This window comes from Lagenorhynchus albirostris, chromosome 8 (assembly GCF_949774975.1).
Source record: "Lagenorhynchus albirostris chromosome 8, mLagAlb1.1, whole genome shotgun sequence".
Taxonomy (NCBI): Eukaryota; Metazoa; Chordata; class Mammalia; order Artiodactyla; family Delphinidae; genus Lagenorhynchus; species Lagenorhynchus albirostris.
In genome coordinates, this window is record NC_083102.1 from 77,064,260 (window position 1) to 77,069,736 (window position 5,477).

The following is a 5,477-nucleotide window of genomic DNA, read 5'->3' on the forward strand; positions in this document are numbered from 1 at the left end:
ACCAAATGTAAAACAGATAGCTAGTGGGAAGCAGTCGCATAGCACAGGGAGATCAGCTGGGTGCTTTGTGACCACCTAGAGGGGTGGGATAGGGAGGGTGGGAGGGAGACGCAAGAGGGAGGGGATATGGGGATATATGTATATGTATAGCTGATTCACTTTGTTATAAAGCAGAAACTAACACACCATTGTAAAGCAACTATACTCCAAAAAAGATGTTAAGAAAAATAAAATTAAGATATACAGTATAAAAACATATGTAGATACCGGGAAGAAATGCATTAAAATGCTAATGATGGTTATCTCTGCGGGATGGGGATTATGGGTGATTATTAATTTTATTTCATGTTTTTATGTATTTCTAATTGTCTGCAATGAACATGTATTGCTTGCAAAGTTAGAAAGAGAACAATAAATGTCATTAAAAAAAGAAAAAAGAAATATACAACTGAGACTCACAGTTAAAGCAAATTACTTCATGAGCTAACTCATGAATTATACGGTTCATATTTAAACTCTAAATCTCACATAGTCTTCCAGTAGAAAAAAATGAACTTCCATTAAAACAAAACTCCAACAGAGCAGCGGCACTTGCCTAAGGTATTTGCTCCTTTTTAATCTCCTGCTGTCATTAACTCACCAAAATTTAAATAGAAAGTCATTTCAGATCCAATATTTGAACACTTTTGCATGTACTGGGGAAAATATGAGGATGCAAGCCAGTTGAATTATAAATTTATTACTTTGAAAAAGAAAAATTATTTTAATCCCTGCATTTAAGACTGGCATGCTGGGGCTTCCCTGGTGGTGCAGTGGTTGGGAGTCTGTCTGCTCATGCAGGGGACACAGGTTAGTGCCCTGGTCAGGGAGGATCCCACATGCCGCAGAGCGGCTGGGCCCGTGAGCCATGGCCGCTGAGCCTGTGCGTCCGGAGCCTGTGCTCCACAACGGGAGAGGCCGCGGCAGTGAGAGGCCCGCGTACCGCAAAAAAAAAAAAAAAAAAAAAAAGACTGGCATGCTGAAATGAATATTATACTCTCAAAATGGTATAACTTCATGTGCCTAGGCAGTATTTTCATGCCCATTGCCAAGAACAGTACATATTTAATGACATAAGAATTGTTAGTATTCTAAACCCAGAAACGTCAATATATCTAAATTTTTCATAATTTTTATTCTATAAATGCTAGCACACAGTGACTCATATTTAAAATGTGTTATAATCATCATCACTAAGTGGTATTTTTTATTTAAAGTCAATCTCCTTTTTCTAACCACCGACACCCACCATTCATTATGGATTTTGCATGTGGAAGACAAATACAGCTTATTTTTTATTTTAAATATATTTAAGAGGAACATAATATACTCTTTAATCATCCATTATGCTTTTATTGTTTAATGGACTTATACAAATATTTTATATACTGTACTTCAAACTCTTTTTGGAAGCAAATGATTTGTAAATTAATACATCAATATAAGTAAACTATAGCATGAAAACCAAGCAGACCCCCTGTTAACTTAAAGTTAATTTCTGTAAAAAAAAAAAAGTAAAACATCTGCTAAATTTTAATAGTGTTAACGAATTACTCATTCAACAAATATTGGTTGTTCTACTATGTGTCAAGCACCATTCAGGAACTGTTTTTCATAGACCTTAGATGGGAATCAAGGTGGGAGATAAATCCTGATGCTCTCAGGTTAGTTCTGAAGGCAATTTCAAGTCCTTAAGGACAAGAATCACCAGAAGAAATGTCACTGTTATAATGAGACTGGGCCAGATAACAGAGAATATCACTGTCTAATTTGGTGGATATTAAAAGAGGGAGCTGGTGGGAATGTTCAGTTTTGAGTTGGAAGAGATTTGCTATAAATCATGTTTTGTTTGTACAGATGAGACACACAAGGATTTTACCAAGAGTTAAATGAGATGAAGCAAAAAAAAAATCAAATTGTAAGTACAGAAAAGTTCTCATTTTTCATGAGTATAAAATCATCTGGCTGAATAAATGCCACATGCCAGAAATTTTGCTAAATGAGTTGTTTCTGACAAGACTCTGCCATGATCTGTCGTCAAAAATCCCTGGCCTTATGGTAATAGGTACCATAGCTGTCCCTAAACAGGAGATTTAGAAGGAAGAAATTTAAGTGGGACTATGTTTTCCCAAAGACACATGATATCCAGGTTGTCACAGAGCAAGTGAGCAGAAATGTGCTGAATGCTTACTGACAGGTGGGAATATGACAAACTTACTCAAGGACTACCATGGCTCTGTATGCATAAAGATCTTACTTTAAGTAGGAGAGACTCTAACTAGTGAAAGAATTTAAAAACCTCATATGTGATAAGAGGATCATACCAGAAAAAACATGTTTTAAGTCACAGAGAGTTTTACAGGCTGTGGACGGATCTGGATTCAATGGTTTTGGTTAGACAGAGATGAGGCATTAGGTGGATATTTTCACAGGTGTAGGCAACAAGTATGTAATAAACAGTGATAAAATTCTCATTACAACGTAAATATTAACAGCTGAACTCTAATGTTTAGAGGTGGGATTTTGATATATTATTGATTTCTCTAACTAAAAATTATTTAAGAATATTTTGGTAGGAAAATGTAATTATAAGTAATTACTATGTAATATCAAGTAAAATAAATCAGAATTAAAATAATATGTAAATGTTATATATAATATTATATATAAATATATATAAAATATACACATATACAATCTGCAAATTAAATGCTACAATGTAAAATTATTACCTCTGGGTGTGTGGAGTTAAAACATTCGGTTTTATATTATTTTTTTACACCATATTTTAAATTTACCTACTCTCAACTAGTATTGCTTATTCATGAAAAGTCAGTAAATCAATGATTCTATTTCTTACAGCAGGCACAATGAAGTAAACAATTCTGTCTTAATAAGCCTTTTTTCTCTCTGTACATAGTATCAATACATGTCTTAGAAGTAACCAGCTTCGTATTTAGAATTTAAATGTTAAACAATTTCAGCCACCAATAATAGACGTACCTTGGAAAGAGCTTGCATGGAGTAATATACTGAGATCAAAATTTAGGCTTCGTGCCTTTTTTTCCAACAGAGAGACAATTTCTAAGAGCAAAATTATTGTCTTAAACTTTGGCGTAATCTACAACATCAGCAGTTCTCAAGCCAGTAGTATCACCTTCACCTGGGAACTTGTTAGAAAAACAAATTCCCAAACCCAAACCTGATACTGAATCAAAAACACTTGGTGTTGAGACCAGCAATCTGTGTTTTAACAAGCAGTGCAAGAAATTCTAAATTATGTTAAAGTTTCAGAACCACAATGTATACTACAGAATACAAATAGTTTCAGCAGCTTTCACCTGTCTAAATTCACAGAAGGAAAGTTCAGTAAAGTTGGTAACTTATGTCAGATGCTACCTTGAGTGCTAAGGTCTAAACTTCTTTTTTTTTCTGTTTTCTCCAAAAGCACTTCCAATCAAATAAGATAAATTGGTATTTCAAGTACTCAATAATTTTGACCAGAGAGATTACACATTTTAAAAACTTTTTTTTTGTTTTTTTTAGCTCTCAGCATCAGGGCTTTATTCAACCAACCAAAACCAACAACCAGGAACCATCATCACCTTAGCAGAGCATGGAAGGCTGTCTAATCAGGAAGCATGGAAAAAAACAGATCAAGAAATCCAACACCTAGAAGTCTGTCTTAGAACAATCAGAATATTTAAAACGATGATTAACTCAACAATTCTCTCACTTATTCCTCACACATGAAAAGTCAAAATATCACTTGGACCACGCCGGGTTTTTAGTGAGGACGTCGATGGGCCATAAGAGACTGGGAAAATATCAGCAAGACACACAAACAAGGTGAATAAACTGGAAACTCACACAAACAAGGTAAATAAACTCACATAAAACTCACACAAACAAGGTAAATAAACAAGGTAAATAAGCTCAACAACATTTAGGATAAATAATTGAGCTGGTCTTTTTCCTCAGGAAAAACACCCCACCCAAAACCAAAACAAACACAGTAGGAACGAATTCCAAAGCTGTGTTGCGGCTCCACACTTAGTATGCATTTACACTGGAAGAATGACTGGTGAGATTTTGACTTTTTTGTTGTTGTTGATGCTAAAGGTAAAGAAGTTGGTTCTTTCAACACCCAAACCAGAGCAGAGAGACAGCAGTAAATTACAAACGTGGATGGAATAATATCCACAGGACGTGGACGTGGGGGGGTAGATATTTGTGCTGTTGCATTGGCAGGAGAGCTAAGCAGTCTTAAAGAACATTCTAGGCTTCTAGGTTTGCCATGAAGGGGTATCACAAATCCCAAGGCCCACCACCTGCCCTTTCTCCTCTTCTCCGAGGGCACCTACCTTATGGACAAGCTGTTCGCATGACGGCTGGGGGACAGATTCACAGAGTTCTGTGAGGGTCTACTCCCATCTTGCTTGGTGTGGTGATGAACAGGAGCCCATGTGTTTTTGCTGATGGAGTCGAACCGGAATCCCCAGGGTCTTTTAAATTGTTTCACCTGATTGTCGGTTCTTTTGGGGAGAGGCAAAGGAGTTGAAGTTTCCTTCTACCTTGCGATATGGCTGTGTGTCGCACTCCGTTTCAAAAGATGACAGCTGCTGCGTTACTCCTAAAAGTCCACCCACCTCCACACCGAGAAGGACCCCTACGACATCTCCATGGTAGAGTCCTGTGGCCGCGCATATCCGCCGCTGTCCTGATACATTCCTGCTCTGCCCGGGCTGCACACCTGGACGTTGACATCTGCAACCTCTTGGGGCTCTAGCGATCTCGCCATCACCACGTGCACAAGTCCAAATTGGTCTCCTCTGACGTATTTAAAACAAATCCCTGGAGGCCAGGCCTCTGCCCCAGAATTCTGCATCCGCCATGTTTTTATAAACTGAGTATCAGGAGGTATCGACTCCCCGTCTCCTATGATGACACCTTCAACAAAGAACACAGAAGGCACACTGAGGTTTGGCCTCTCTTAGTCGTAATAGGCGCCAACTGCTGCTTGTAAGTTCCGGTTGGTGTCATGGGCAGGAAAAGGCATAGCCGGCCGGGTTGAGCTGGAAGCCAAGCAACTGGTGGAACCCAGAGATGAGCACGTCCTCGTCAGTGGTGCCAGGCAGGTGAACTTCTGCAGCAGCTCGGGGTGCAGGTCCATGTCCTCCATGTGTGGGGCCGGACACTCGCTTCCCCGCATCCTCACAACCAAGCCGTCGCTGGGTCCGGGGACCGGGAGAAGCTGCTGGCGGGCGCCGAGACGCTGCTCACCTGACGTAAGCCCCAGCGTCTCGCTGCCTCATGCGGTTAAATACTCAGCCACGCACGCACTCACTCACTCTCGTGCTTTCGCCCCTCCCACCCCCAGTCTCCCACCCTCCCAGCTCCACAGCCTCCGCTGACTCCGCCTCCCCCCGCGCCACGCC

At 39.6% G+C, this 5,477-nt stretch overlaps 1 pseudogene; it reads right to left on the bottom strand.

The window, feature by feature from the left end:
* Positions 1-3,143: 3,143 nt before the first annotated feature.
* LOC132524341 (protein ILRUN-like) lies at positions 3,144-5,221 on the bottom strand (annotated as a pseudogene).
* Positions 5,222-5,477: the final 256 nt, after the last annotated feature.